This window comes from Epinephelus fuscoguttatus, linkage group LG12, assembly GCF_011397635.1.
Source record: "Epinephelus fuscoguttatus linkage group LG12, E.fuscoguttatus.final_Chr_v1".
NCBI lineage: Eukaryota > Metazoa > Chordata > Actinopteri > Perciformes > Serranidae > Epinephelus > Epinephelus fuscoguttatus.
The window spans coordinates 2,143,402-2,159,627 of NC_064763.1; the positions used below are offsets into that span (position 1 = coordinate 2,143,402).

General features: G+C 43.6%; 1 protein-coding gene and 1 long non-coding RNA gene across 3 annotated transcripts in view; both read left to right on the plus strand.

The window, feature by feature from the left end:
* The window catches only part of LOC125897984 (glucose-6-phosphate exchanger SLC37A4-like), a 108,848-nt gene that overhangs the window by 19,545 nt on the left and 73,077 nt on the right, over positions 1–16,226 (plus strand). The window contains exon 1 of one of the 2 annotated variants that reach the window (XM_049591561.1): positions 14,521–14,646. The exons of the other annotated variant lie outside the window; for it this stretch is intronic. The gene's annotated coding sequence lies outside the window, so the exon portion shown is untranslated. Of the gene's footprint in view, positions 1–14,520; positions 14,647–16,226 lie in introns of those variants that run through there. 2 annotated transcript variants of the gene reach the window in all.
* On the plus strand, positions 8,496–9,759 carry LOC125898048 (uncharacterized). The gene is made up of 3 exons (XR_007450570.1): positions 8,496–8,749; positions 9,174–9,311; positions 9,516–9,759. It is a non-coding gene; the product is annotated as an uncharacterized LOC125898048 (long non-coding RNA).

A 16,226-nucleotide genomic window follows, 5' to 3' on the forward strand; every position in this document is an offset into this window, starting at 1 on the left:
CTTCCTGTTTTTGATGGCCCTCAACAACTTCATCAATGATATCCCTTCTACTTAACAGCTGCTGTAAGGACTTCAATATTGAAACATATTGTTGTTTTTAACATCAAGAATGTATTCCACTGGCTCTACAACACTGAAGTTCTCCTCGTAATACTGCTTCTTCCGCAGATGAGCAGTACTTAGAGGGCCACCTTTTTGTATGGACCTTTGCACAGGATTACCAGAACACACTGCTTCAACAGCCTCTCTGATTATTACTTCATCAACAGGGAGGTTTCTCTGACGAAAGATGTCTCTCACAATGTCACAAGATAATGGAAAAGGTGCAGAACAAATCAAATGATGGAGTTCCCCTAAAAAGACATCAACAGCTGTGCTTGGCACATGAACTAAACGCTCCAAGTTCAGCAAAGCAGCTGCAAATCTTTGCTCAATGACCTTCTGCAAGTCCTTAGTATGAGAATGACTATTTAAAGGAACCACAGTATCTGACTGCTCAACACAATCTAGACTATTAGCCTCCAATTCATTCATAGATGATATCCTCGTAGTTACAACTACTTCAGGTTTAAAATCAACCAATGTGTGATGGCAGTGTTTTCGGTTTTTATGCGATTTAAATTGCAAAAAATGTACTATAAACATTTGTTTTATAGTCACAACCTAAAAACATACAACTGACCGTCTCACTTCTTTTGAGATGTGCATTTATGTGAGCAAAATAATCCCTCTCTGATGCTAAATCACTACAAGCACAAAGGTGGCAACTGAATATTGCTTCCTCTTTGTGACTAACCCCTGTTGAATGGATTTTACTTTGGTGGACGATAAGGGCATTCCACGTCTTAAATGTGCATGGACAGTGCAGGTATGTACATGGAAAACGAGAACTACGTCCAAAATGTGGATGCCTTAACTTGTAGTGATGCAAAAGCTTGGACCTACTTGTCACAGTTTCTTTGCACCCCTTACAACTCCACTTTTCATGTCCTGTAACACACATAAGATCATCATTAGTCACATTATTAAAGCTCAAATCTGCATTTCAGGTATAAACAAAAAGGTTCACTGCAAGAAAGAAAATTCAAAACGTGAAAAGTTACAAATGAAATAACAGGTCTTTAAAGATATGGTCTAACATTAAACAACAATTAAATTTGTTTTAAATAAAGGTTTACTTAAAATGGAATATTTGTCCGAGTAAAACAGATCCATATTTTGAGTTATAATCAATTAAGAAACAAACAATTGATATTTTCCAGCCAAAATATGAACACTTCAATTATTATGGAAAATGAACCTCAAAGTGCCACAAAAATGCAGATTTCAGGCTTGAACACCAACACAAACAAAGAGAAAAATGACAACACTTACCACTATAAAGCCTTTGAGTGTGTATGCTGTGCAAATATAGAATGATGGATCTATGAAAGAAAATATTTAGCATCAGTAATGTGAACTCAGTGGTTTGCTTAGTTAATTAAATGACTACAAACGGACAAAATGATAAAGTGACGATGCAACAGGCATTAACTATTAAATAGTACTATGAAGCATTTTCTGTAATACAGCACAATATTGGACACAATGGCAATCTGAAAATAATTTCAAACCGACTTAACCGCTTGAACTCTGGCCCTATTTTCAGACATCCTGCTTTAAATTGCATTGCATTATGTGTATGGTTTGGGCTATATAAGGGCTTAATTTAGTTGCTGTCATTACATGATGTTTCAGTCATAATCTCCTCATTTGTTGTTTCCTGTCATAATGTCAGCTTTGTGTTAGTTTCAGTCACTAGGCCGCGCTAGTCAGACAGTAGGTGGTTTTGTGGAGTTTAGAGAGAGAAGTGAGAAGAAATGACGTGACGAACAGAGCCCTTTAAATGAATGAGGAAGAGTTGACACGTGATCTAAACGTGTTGATCTGTTGACTAAAGTTATGAGGAGAACTCAGAACGTTTATTTCTGCACACACACGCGCACACTATCAGTTATAAAAACTCAGACATTAACCCTATGGGCCCTAGGCGTTTTTGGGGTATTTTTACTGCCTTTACTTTTAAGCCCATATCACAGTCATTATAAAGGCTACATTCACATGCTGTATTGTGTTTTTTTCAGGACAATCTGGGCTAACCGGATTTGCTATTTTTATGTGTCCTGCTGTGTGCTTGTATTTTATATTAATTTTTATATCAATGAAAAAAACAAATCCGTGTGACTAAATTCTTACATTTTTACATGTATCTCAGCATAGCAAGTTGGAAGTTGACATATTCTGCCATGTATAAAGAGGGAGACTCTCTGGAATCTGGCAATATAAGAACCATGATGCTGGGACATTCTGTCACTTCACAGCTGTCCAAAACATGTGGTTTGTGCCAGGCGGAAAATTATTGCCAGTATCTTTTCATTATTGCAAGAAATTCCACTGACTCAGTCCCCCCCAATGTATATGGTGACTACTGCCTTGTCAGCATGCATAATTAGGCTACAGTTGTCTGGGTGCGCAAAGGTGAAGTGGCTGGTCTTGTCACACAAAGTTTGATGGAGTGTCAGCTGGACAATATGGAGATATTTGCATCTTGAAAGCCGAACTACAAATGTGGATAGACAGGGAGAAACACATGCAAGCCTAAGACGTGGTAAGATACGATATTCCTCACTATATGAAGTGACTGATAACAAGATCTGAATAATGGGTTGTAAAGAAATTCGTCAGGCTTTTATTTTGTGGACAATTAATCTGGATTTATAGCATGATGGGATGACAGCACAATGATGGTGGTCCTGCACTTTCATGTGATATGTGTGGCATTTTTGTACGAGCCTGTCTTTGCGAGTAATCCATCCAAGAATAATGTGTGTGCAAAGCTGTATGAAAGCTCTGTTATACATCATTTTAGGCGGAATTTATCATTGTTTTTCGCTATGAAAACATGGACTAGCGACAAGGAAACGGAAAGCTACGATTCCGCTGTTTCACGTGATATGCGTGGCTTCTCACTATGACACACAGTCGCGGAGAAAATCGATAGTGAAGAACACTAACTGACCGAACTGAGAGGGTCGAAGGGAGAGTTAGCTAGTTAGCCGCTAACTGTTAGCCGTTAGCGGTCTGTTAGCGGTCTCACGGAGGAGGAGGGGAGCCGCCGTAGCGTGTTGAAGGTACCCTCATTCAGTGCGTGTTCTCTGTTTAATGGCGTTTTCTTGGCAGCGCCGCTCGCTCCTCGCTCTCTGTGGCGGACTGTGCCGTGTTTATAAGACCATCTGACAACTCCTTTTTTAATGCTCTTGATTAAACCGAAAGGCAGTAAGGCATTGCAGTGCTATGCCGAATGGCTAATGATGGACTGGGAGTCTCATCCTACTCTCTAATGTGCTATGTGTGAGCTCAGTCCTGCGTGTTCTTTAATGAAGCAATAGGAGAAGATATTCGGTCTCAGTTAATGTAGTTTATTAAGCAGTAAAGGAATAAAATTACAGAGCTCTGGGTCTCAACTTCACGTCCCTGACGAACAACAAAGGTGTGTCAGTTCACGAAGTCTGACCTCCTGTCCTTTCCCTGACCCAGTATATTTGAGCGTAACAGAGTGTCATTGTGCACGCAAGGCGTTGTCCTCTTCTCATTGGCAGTTCAACTTCCTCCTTCACCACACCACGCCCCTGCCTCGTGTTAATCTGACTCCTTCCCGCTGGCGGTGGGGGCGTGGTTCCTGTTTTGAAAGACAAGAGAACAACACAACTCCCTACACGTGCTGTACCTTACTATCTGTACATCACTTTCTATTCTTTTTACCATATATGAAACTAATTATCTAAGCATTGTGGTATGTGCTCCTCAGACTTCATGTCTCTTCCTCTCCTGTACTTCTCCACTTCTGCAAAGCAAACACATTCAGATCAGCTGAAATCATCTCAGTATTCTCATTGTTCACATATCTAAAACTTATATAGTGAAACACAACTGATAGTAAAACACATAAAATCATTCTATTCCCAACACTAACAAGCTATAACATTACAAGCTAGCTGAGGGCTGAGAAATTTCACCCTTTCCCCAAACTCAGATAACCACCCTCGGCACTGCGCAAGGCGGAAACTTGCTTTAAAGACAGTCAGTTGTATTTGTTTCAATAGCATACACCATGTCAATGTACTTAACACGACCATAAATCAATTTAATGTACTTACTTCTTCAGTAATCGAATCTCTGCAGAGAGGGATGTGTGGCTGGCTGGCTGCAGAAACTTGAAACTTCCTTGCGCGGGCAGCGACTGTGCGACACCTCTTCCTGTTGTCGTTGGTATTTGCCATTGGTGCATTCCCGTCACCCGAGGGCCAATGACATGTCATTGCGCCCTTTTTTGAATATGTGCCAGTTATTTTTATTTTAGTACTCAATTCAATCACGATTCAATAACACAAGAGAATCATGTGCATTCAACATCAGCAATAAACACCTGGGGTTTAATTGATGAAATCATGTTCACAAGAGGAATATAAATGAATTGTGTTACTTACATGTACTTCATTTTTGTAAATTGAAAGACCTGCTATTTCCCATTTTTTCGGTGTATCGGCCTTTTGTCTCTGATGGGTTTGTAACACAGGCTGGTAGTGACACTAAGGTTCCCGTTAAGATCTTGAGGGATACCGGTGCTGTTAATTCTTATATTGTGGAATCTGTTTTGCCGTTTTCAGAGAAAACTGATACTGGGGATAAGATCCTTATGCGAGGAATGGGGTTGGGGTTGGTGCCTGTCCCATTACATAAGATGACCTTAGACTGTGGCTTGGTGCAGGGCGAGGTGCCTATTGCTGTGAGACCAGCATTACCAGTTGAAGGGATTGATATCATTCAGGGTAATGATTTGGCTGGCAGTCGTGTTTGGGCGAGTGAGCCACCGGCTCCAGTGGTCACTGCTTCTCCTTTGAGTTCAGAGCAGCCTGATGAAAGTGCTGTGTGTTTTCCTGAAGTTTTCCCGGCATGTGCGATTACATGGGCCAAGAGTCGGGCTGAGGGGGAAGGGGAAGTGGAGACTGTGTTGCCATGTTTGCCTGATTTCCCTTTGTCTGTGTCTCACAGTGACCTGTGGAGTGAGCAGAGAGCAGATCCATCTTTGGAAGAGCTGTTTGGGTCTGTGTTGTCAGCCAGTGAGGTGAAAAATGTTGCCAGTGGTTACTTTATTCAGGATGGTATTTTGCTGAGGAAGTGGTTGCCCCATGGTGAGGATTTTGTTGGTGACCCCATTTTTCAAGTGGCAGTTCCATCCAAGTTGTGTAGCCATGTGTTGGAGCTCAGAGTCAAGGGGCTCTGGAGCGTTTCCACCAAACTCTCAAGGCTCTTTTGCGGGCTTATTGTGTAGAGCTGGTTGGGGACTGGGAGGAGGGGCTACCCTGGTTGCTTTTGGCTGCACGGGAGGTAGTGCAAGAAAGTACAGGGGTTTAGCCCAAAAGATTTAGTGTTTCGCCACACTGTGCGGGGTCCCCTGTCTCTGTTTAAGAATGGGTGGAAGGGGTCAGACCTACCCACCAACCTTATTGATTATGTAAATGGCTTTAAGCACCGTCTGTATTCTGCAGGGGAGTTTGCAAAACAAATGTTAGCTGCTTCACAAGCTAAAATGAAGAAAAAGTATGATCGTCGGGCTGAGGTTCGTGAGTTTAGTACTGGTACTGGACTTTTGTCTCTTTGTCCGCTGGTTAGTTCTCCCTTCTAGGCCAAGTTTTCTGGTCCATATACAGTGGTTAAATGGGTCTCAGACCAGAAATATTTGATTTCAACTCCGGGCCGTAGGAAGCCTGAGAAACTGTTCCATGTAAATCTGTTGAAACCCTATTATGCTCACTCTTCTAGTCCATCCAGTGCTGTCCAGCAGGAGTCAGTGGCGGGGAGTCCTGCCTTGGTAGCTGGCACAGTTGGAGAGTTTTCTGATGAGGGTGTGGGCGAGGCTGTTTTTGAGCCTGATGAGGGGTTGTTCTCTGGTCGGCTGAAAAATTCAGAGACTCTCAAGACCTTAAAGGGCCAGTTCAGCCATTTGCCAGCAGCACAGGCTGTGGAGTTTGAAGAGCTTATTTTTAAGTATCCTGGTCTGTTCGGTGATGTGCCCTCCCGTACTGATTGGGCTGAGCACGATATTGATGTGGGTGATGCACAGCCTATCCGTCAGCATTTTTATAGAGTTTCTCCTGAGAAGCGTAAATATTTAGATGCTGAGGTGAAGTATATGGTTGATAATAATATTTCAGTGCCTTCTCTGTCAAGCTGGGCTTCTCCATGTTTGTTGGTGCCTAAAAGTGACAACACGCCCAGGTTTTATTCGGATTTCCAAAAGGTTAACAAGGTGATGAAGCCAGATTCTTTTCCATTGCCTCGAATGGAGGATTGTGTAGAGCAGGTGGGTGCTGTTAGGTATGTCAGCAAGTTTGATCTGTTGAAGGGTTACTGGCAGGTGCCCTTGTCCAAAAGAGCACAGGAAGTGGCAGCTTTCATTACTCCATCTGGGCTGTACTCCTATAAAGTGATGCCATTTGGGTTGAGAAATGCACCGGCAACTTTTCAGCGTTTGATGAACCGTGTGGTGGCTGGGCTGGCTGGTTGTGCAGTTTACTTGGATGATTTAGTTGTCTACAGTGATACCTGGTTTTCTCACACGTGAGAGCTCTGTTTGACCGGTTGGCAGAGGCGAAGCTCACAATTAATCTGGCATGGGTGTTTGCTCGTGCAACTGTGACTTACTTGGGTCGGGTGGCTGGACAGGGGTGGGTGGCTCCTGTGCATGCTAAAGTGTTGGCAGTTGAGCAGTTTCCGTAGCCTACCACTAAAAAAGAACTCATGAGATTTCTTGGGATGGTGGGTTATTACAGGTGTTTCTGTAAGAATTTTTCTACTGTTGTGGCACCGTTAACTGACTTGCTGAAGGCCAGGGCTCAGTTTGTGTGGTCGCCAATGTGCCAGGAAGCTTTTGGCAATGTGAATGTGTCTCTTCTGTGTGCAGCACCAGTGCTGGCTGCACCCTGTTTTGACCAGCCTTTTGTCTTACAGGCGGATGCGAGCCATGTAGGAGCAGGGGCTGTGCTGATGCAGGCAGATGAGCAGGGAGTTGACAGAGCAGTTTCTTTTCTAAAAAATTTAATCGACATCAGTTAAATTACTCAGTGGTTGAAAAGGAAGCCCTTGCTTTGATCTGGGCCCTGCAGCATTTTGCAGTCTGTGGGATCTGGAATGACACAATGGTGGTCTATACAGATCACAATCCACTGACCTTTCTGCATACCCTGCAATGCCCCAACCTGAGGCTGATTAGGTGGTCACTGTTTCTTCAGTCTTATGATCTGGACATCTGACACATTAAAGGCCGTGATAATGTGGTGGCGGATGCATTGTCGCGGGCTCCAGTTTAATGTCACCTGTATGTTTCCCTCTTGTTATCCCCTTTCCCTTTGCATCCCTTTAAATGTGCTTCCAATAGGTTGAGTGGTTGCTATGGGAGTGACTTGTGGATTTGCAGGCTGTGGGGCGTAAGTTGTGACAGTTAGTTTATGGTGTACTTTTTCCATTAGCTTTCTAATATGTAAACATTATTTTGTTGTTGTTGGAACAGAGATCCTGTGGGACCCCCGTCTTATGGGTGGGTGGGGGGGGGGGGGTAATCAGGGAAGTGGTAGCACCTGAGCTCAGTGAGCTTTTAAAAGCTCTGGCTACTCACTGTTCTTTCTCTTCTCCTTCCTGAGGCAGCATTTGGTTTTGGGTTTGGTTTTATCTTAGTTTCTACACCCTACAACATCACACACATACATTGTTTCACTCATGCCCTCACCTACACCACCGACTTTACTGATTGCAAACGCCATGTTTAGTTAGGTTCTTTTTCTTACTGTGCGTTCACACCAAACGCGAATTCGCGCGTCAAGATTACATACAAAGTGAATGCAAAGATGCGATTAGACGCGAATTCGCGCCGGGCAGCGCAATGGACGCATCTAGCGCGACGCGATGGACGCGATGGACGCGGTGCGATAGACGAAATTCGCGTCCAATGCCTCATGGCTTGAGTTGAAAATATTGAACTTTTGAGGCGAATTTGCGTGACTCTGTACCGCAAAAGCCAATCAGCGTTGAGATTCTCCCGACGTCACTGACGTCAGTGACGTCTTGACGCTCTGACGTTCAGTTGTTGATGCCAAGATGGAGGAGAAGATTGTAATCGCGGTGTGCGGCTACCCGGAGCTCTATGACACAATGTGTCAACTCTACAGAGACCGCAACAAAAAAGGAGCAGGCTTGGGTGAAAGTTGCCGAGGAGACTGGTGTACCTGGTAAGTTCTGTAAATATGTGTCTGCTTTCAGAATGGTTGTATTATGAACGTTAATGTTAGCACTAGCTTAGCTCCAGTTAGCACAGCCGGCTTCCCCGCCATAACGTACTTGTCTGTTAACATTACCGATTGTGTTTTTTGTCAGTGGATCAATGTCGAAAGAAATGGAAGAGCCTCAGGGACACTTATTTAAAGGAAAGGAGAAAGGAGGCAGAGAAGAGGAGCGGGGCAGCGGCAGGGCCAGTGAAGAGGTGGAAGTACTCTGCGGTCCTTTCTTTCCTTGACCCCTTCATAACCATGAGGGAGACCAGCGGCAACATGGGTCGGGGGGGTCGAGGATAGGGCCGCAGAGTACAGAGAGTCGGAAGCAGGGCCGGTCGAGGACCAGGGAGAGGCAGCAGGCCCCTCAGGGATTGAGTCCGGAGGTTTGTTGACAGATGAAGATGCACACAGATAAAGCATTGCAAACTTATAGAAGACATTTCTGTATCGATGGATAACTGACTTGTATAGATGTCTCAGTACAGAGATTTCTTTTCACAGCCTGTACTATAAATACTGACAAAGAAAATACCCTATGCTAATATGTATTCTCACCTACAAAACCTGAAATTAAAACACTTGGATATTGAATGGAACAAGCCCATGGAAGAACACAAAAACACCAGAAGTCATCACTGCATTAAAGGGTTGTGGAGGCTAGATATTACCATGGCTGGAACTGTATCATGTGTTAATATGGGTGCATTTGTAAAATGCTTTTTGTGCTGTAATTGACAGTGAAAGCTAGAATGATTGAGACAATTAAAATGTAACAAAAAACTAAAGACACCTTTGTCACTACTACAGACCACCAAGCACTGGACTCTCCCAACAGCAGTGACACAGAACCTGCTCCTGCTGCCTCTCCCGCTGACGGCCCTGCTTCTGGCTCTTCTTCTGGCCCTGCCACTGCCCCTGCTGCTGCACGAGGGAGAGCACCCAACGGTATGAGTATAATTTTTGCATGGTGTTTTTCACCATGAAAAGTACCTTTCAAAGTTACTTTCAGTTTGACTCATATCTTTTTGTCTGTTGCCTGATTTCAATATTTTAACAAATATTCACTTAGATATTGTGTAACTTAGACCTTTTGAACTGATTGGACGCAGCAGTTTATGTTTCCAAAAAATATGTTTCCATTTCACACAGTGACGAGAAGGGCCAGGAAGAGAGGGAGAGAGGACGGAGAGACCAGGCAGAACCAAATTGAGGAGCTGCTCCTGGAGGCCCTCAAGAGGCAGGCGCAGCCTGGTCCACCTGCTCCACCTGATCCTCCTCGTCAGCCTCCCTCAGAGGATGAAATGTTCCTCCTCAGCCTGGTTCCTTCCCTGCAGAGATTGTCGCCCCAGCGGAAGGAGTATGTGAAATTTCACATACACAAATTAATTTTTGAAGCCAGCCCTGTTGTGCTAAATTTTGATCATTGTGAGTAGCTTTTTAGCTAATGGTGCAACAATCTCTGCAGGGAACGAACCACGGGTGGTCGGGGGGTGGGTGGTGGTTGGGGGGTGGGGGCGGTCCGCGTCGGGTGGTGGGTGGGTGGGCCCTCCTACCCCGCCTGTCTGGGGTGTGTCTCTGGCTCTCTGGGGGTGCCGGCCATTGCCGCCCCGGGTCCCTGGGCCTGCGTGGTGTCCTGTGGCCTCTGCGGCTCCCTGGTCTTGGGGTCTGGGCGCTCCTGCGGTCTTGGGGTGCCATACCGCCCCCCTTCCACCGCAGGGCTGGCCCTGGACCCTGATGATGGTTTTCATAAACACATTGGGAGGGTTCAAATACACGCATGCATGTTTGATACTTCAGCTCCGTGACGCATCGCAAAGAACCGATAGGATCACTCCAAAGAGGCCCACTTGCTTCTCAAACCTACCACACTGCGCTGGCAGCTCTTCTCTACAATCGGGCTTTCCCCCTCCACCAAGACTCTCACATTTTTGGTGTTCAGTATAGACTTCTCTTTTGTTTTTGTTTTTCCGTACAGTATAGTAGACATGTATATGTTTATTTTTGATAATCTGCATGGAGCACAACCACCTCAAGGCCACAATACATCAGCTACACTGCCTGTTTCTCCCGTTTTTTTTTTGTTTGTTTGTTTATTTGTTTGTTTGTTTTTCCTCCTTCTTCTCCGCATGCACTGTCACTATACAACTCAGGACTTAAGCACCTGCCCCCTCCCCCTTGCTTGTTTCCTTACTTTCCCCTTGACACACTTTGGTGTATCACGGCCCTCTCTGGCTCATATTAGGAAGTTTTTCCAATAAAGGCTGTTAGGCTAGTCTCCAGGGAGGGTGGGTGACGGTCACAACCACGCATTATGGGTATAAAATACTTGACTGCAAGATTAACAGTGCATCAATCTTCACAAGAAGCTTACACCCTTTTGTGGCGCTAAGCTATGAAGACCAATGCAGACAAGTAGGAGAGAAAAAAAAAAAAAAAAGAGCCGTTTTGTGAGTGCTTGCACACTAGACGTTGGCCTGCCACGGGACCGTTCCCTCTGCCGAGAAGTAAGCTGCGAAGGTCTCCCGAACCCTGATGGCCTCTCTTGCTGAGTTGTTCGCAGCCAGTCTTCCCAGACCTGGCAGAGGCTCCACCACACCATCGGAGTTGCTCCCCCTCATTGCAGGCGCTGGGGTCGTCTTCCACAGGAAGTTGTGCAGGACACAGGTCGCCTTCACACTCTTCTCCGCAATGTCGGGCTGGAGCTCCATGGCACACCGGTACATCCGCCACTGGGATGCAAGGATCCCAAAGGCGTTCTCCACCACCAGCCGTGCCCGGGACAGACGGTAGTTGTAGATCTGCCGGTCTCTGGTAAGTGTCCGCCCAGGGAATGGCCTCATGAGGTTTCTCCAGAGTGGAAAGGCCTCATCCGCGACAAACACATGTGGCTGGGGTCCCCTGTGGTCAGCTCCTGGTAACAGCCGGTCAGCAGGCATCTGGAGGGTACCAGAGCAAAGCGCTCGACCAAAGGCTGAGTTGGCCAGGATACCGCCATCACTGGTCCTGCCGTAGCCCCCGACATCGATCACCCTGAAGCAATACCGGGAATCCACAACAGCAAGGAGGACTATTGAGAATGTCCCCTTGTAGTTGTGGTACTGGGATCCCGAATGTGCAGGGGCTTTCAGGACCACATGCTTCCCATCCAGTGGCCAGGTATCTGCAGCATAGAAGAAAACATTAAATTTAGCTGAGTTGAAGTGAATGTAGGTGGCAGTCTACATCAAATCTGTTGTTACTTGTACTATTTTATTGATATGGCTGAACAGGTGAAAGTACTCAAGTATTTATGCTATTACATTATTGCAGTGGATAAAATGAGCTAATTTTCTATTGAAATGCATGACAAGCAGGTCAAGATCTAGGATTTACCCATAAATTGTACAAATTGCACATGAATTCAGACTTTTCATAAATCGACATCATGAAGTAGACTAGTAATTTCATCAGCCTTTTACATGCTTATCTTATATACTGTATATGTATGTGTGTGTATAATTTTATGTAACATTACGTTTTTAACATGTTTTTTGTTCATTTCATGTCTATTTTTAAAGTGAAGCACACAGTGCATGTTTTTTTTTGTTGTAAAGCACTTTGAGCTGCATTTCGGATATGACAGGTGTTATACAAATAAAGATTATCATTATATTATGCCGTTATTACATTATTATACTTTTGATCCGTTTATTGAAATTGAATCACAGCAACATGTGGGTTCATACCACTATAGTGTCAGATAAGCCGACGTATGACTTGCTAGATACAGTGAATATTTAATGATATTGACAATAAACAATAAACTGCAACTCACCGGAGACAGATGGACAGGCGCTCCGCAGCTGAAATGGAGCGCCTGTAGTTGGTGTCCTGCCGGGAGATCCTGGCACCAACCCTCGCCAACAGATCCTCAAACTGGGCCCCAGTCAGCCTGAAGTACCGCTGAAAGCGGCAATCATCCAGACTGAGTTCCTGGAGGAGGTGGTGAAACTCGCCGAGCTGGATGCGCTTCTGCAGGATAGGGTGAACCCAAAAACGACAGCGTTTGGCCCTCCGACGCATCTGGGACTTCCAGAGCAGCTACAACGCAGCAATGGTGGTTATCTCAGCCATGGTTGAGGAGAGAATGGCGGGCAAGATGTTGTTATCTAGTGAAAATGGGCGGGCTCGCTACTCGCGCGACACGATAAACGTGAATTAACAAAATGGTCAGGCGTCTAAACCCACGCGTTACGCGCAGCACGTTACTCGCGTCACGCCCGTGCAATTCGCTTCACTCGCGTCTGGTGTGAACGCACAGTTATGTTTATTCTTCAGTAAATAAAATCCTTTAATTGGCTTTCCTTGTGTATGTGTCTCCCTCTTTGTCATGGCCGTGTGGCCCGGTTCGTGACAACACTCATGGAACAGCCATCGGGAGCAATTTGGGGTTCAGTATCTTGCCCAAGGATACTTCAATATGCAGGCTGGAGGAGCCAGCGATCGAGCCGTCGATCTTCCGATTGGTGGACAACCCGTTCTGCGTCTGAGCGGTAGAGCCACACACTTTTTATAGTTATGTCCTTTTTGTTTGTAATATTTATGATTATTTTGTTGACTTAATTAATATTCCTATTATTACTATTTGACTGGTCAACCATTACTTGAATGCGCTGTCATCCGTCATTGCCACCTATGACAGCTGTCAGACAGCTGGGAACATGCTGTCATTGAGCTTTCAAGTTGCCATCTGTTTGCAACTCAGTTGGTGTGACATACCATCTGCTGTGCAGAGGATTGGGGGTCAGAATAGCCAGAAAAGCATGCTTGCTTGCATACTGCAAAATCTGACCAGATGTAGTAGAAAATCTTGGTAATTTTGGCCTACTGTATTTGACACTACATATTGGAACATACTAAATCTTTTCTGGCATACTATATAGAATGATAGTTTGAGTATTGGAACACACAGTTATCTAATGGGATGTTTATAAACCAATCACAGTGTTCCACATCACCTAAAGTGGACTGCAGTAGTGCCACGCCCCTTTTTTAATAAGCATGGCCAGCTGTGAGGCAAGGAGGAAGCACAAGGCACCTCTCAGTCTATTAATCATAATTTGTGTTTAAACTGTGTTTTAAGTAAGCATGAGATGTTATATTACTGAGCCATGTCAAAATATCATTTGAAAGATATATGGCTTTTACTTTGGATTTTTTCCGAAATATCAGTCCATTAGAATGGACGGTGGATCTCAGTGTCACTGGACAATGAATAGGGGAAAAACAGTTTAAACAGGGGAATACTGTTTTTGATTTTCTAACTAAACAATTAGCTTACAATGCATCCTATTCATCTCAGGAGGTTTACAACATACTGTTTTCTGGAGATACTTTAGGAATTATGGATATTTTGAGTTGTGATGATGAACACAGTGCAAAATGTTTTTAAAGGCATCATCAACCATTTATGAAAAATAAATAATCTCATGTTTTCTTTGTTGAAAGAAGGTTAAGATAAGGCGATTTCTGTTTTAAGAATCTTCATCATTGTGTGGTTGGAACATAACTGGGTTCTGAATGGGTTAAAAATTGGTTACTACCTCACTTTATCTACTTACAGTATTTTAAGAATTTCACTACGTTATCTCATATGTAACACTGTATAAGATCATCGCTGCTAAGAAGACTGTGCAATTTATATACTCTGTGCAATATTCCGCATCCATTGTGTATATAGTAAATAATCTTGTGTGTACAGTTTTTAGTGCCTTACTTTTTTCTATACAGATTTTTTAAAATATTTTAATACAGAAATATGTACATATATTTATAGCTATAATATGCATATAGGCCTACTGTATATACATATTTTCTATTTTTAATCTTTTTTTTAAGTATAGCCTACATTGTCACTCTCCACTTTCTATCTGTGCTTTCAACTGCTGTGACGTGAATTTCCCCAGTATAAGATCAATAAAGTTTATCTTATCTTATGACATTGTTCTGGAGTCGTCATATGCTTCTCAATGAAAACACAACACTTTGAAAAGGCCAAAACCGCTTTCATGTGCAGTTTTAATTCTAATTTTAGGTCACCTTGAGAACCTTGTTGGTCACTGGCCACACTATAGACGCACACTCTCCACAACTATGCTCACACCGGCGTAGGTTAGTTGCGTAGGCTATGGCGTAGCCTCTGCGTATTGCCTACGTAGTGTGTCACGGTGACGCGCTCAAGGGCTGCAGATTCATGAACGCGCGTCGTCCTTGAGGTCAGCGAGAGGGACGCGAATGAAAGGTAACCAGCTTTTTGGACAATTCATTATTCAGTGTTGCAGTGAGATGATAAAGCGCGGTGTCAGGCGGCACCTAGCATCAGGGTGTGTTATGTCGACATGTGGTCATATGTAGGCTGGAAGGATCCGCCCGACAAATCAGTTCGCCACGAGTAACGTTAACTTAGTGGGGGGATTTTGAATCAATGCTAGTCCTGTTCAGTGAGTTTCTCAGTCCATTACCATCTGTACTACATGTGTGTCATCACGGTCTCTATCTGTCAGAGTCCCACCTCAGACAGTAGTAAAGTTTAGCTACAACCTTAGTGGATATAGATCTTGTCACCGCGACGCAGAGAAAACCTTTGGCTGACTGATGTCTGGAAACGATACTTAGCGGTCATATGAGGTCTCCGGACTTCCTCTGTAACTTTTATATTTCTAAAATAAGACTAGGCCTACAACCACGTCCGTCTTCTAATTTTCCACTGTAAGAGACACCTGATATTTTCAGGGTTGCTGACTGGAGACTTCCAAACCAGATGCTCCAGGCACGTAAAGTAACACGATCCTTATTGCCAAGTAGTTTTTCACATTCAAGAAATTTGCCTTAGTGTAGGGTGAAGTCAGGTAATGTGGGATACTCCCTTGTAGATAACAAAGAAAACCACCTAAAACTCTGAAGGCTACCTTCAGTTTTACTTTTAGAAATTGTTACGTTTTTCTATTAGCCTATATTTCTGTAAAGAAAATATGTTGTCAAGTAAAATACTTGAGAAACTTTGGACCTTCAAACACATTAAGAACCCCTACTTCGCATTGATGACATGTTAAGGTGAAATGGGACAGCTGGTGAGGTAAAAATGGGACTTTCATGTTTGTTTGTTTTTTAAATTGTTAAATCCATGTATTAGTTCAGACATTAATTTTAAAAGAATCATTCATGTAACTTGTAGCTATTCATTTAAAAAACAGTCCATCTTTTCTGCCATGCTTTTCCAGTCTTCTAGCTGATTGTTTTGTTGCTGCCACGTTGTCTACAATGTGTAACAATTATGGCTAATTCTGGACTACTGTGTCTGACATGAACTCACTACATCATCTTTAGTATTTTTAAGTGAAAAAAATACTAAAATGTCTGTTATATGGTAGGATGGCACACAACAGCAAGTCGTGATTTTATGGTGCCTGGGAGCCTAAAATCCTGCAATTTTATCTTCAGGAAAATGCTGCATGTCAGCTTAATTTATTTGTCTCATTTTACCTGAATGTAGGGCTGGACGATATGGCAAAAAATTTTATCACAATATATTTTTTCATATTGATCAATCTTGATTTTTATCACAATATGTAGTTTTTGCTGATTCTGCCAGTTCGGGGAGCATTCTGATTGGAGCTTGAAGAAACAAGAGATTCATTGAAACTTATCAATAAAAGTTTAATAACATAAAACACTAAATAATATGCTTTTCCAATATTGAGAACAAAATGTTTTTAAGGTCTTCATGCAGACATAGGATTCACATTACACTCTCACATTGTATGAATGAATTGCCCTCCACTGGTCAAGAGAGCAGCAGGGCCCACAACTGGCAAAATAAAA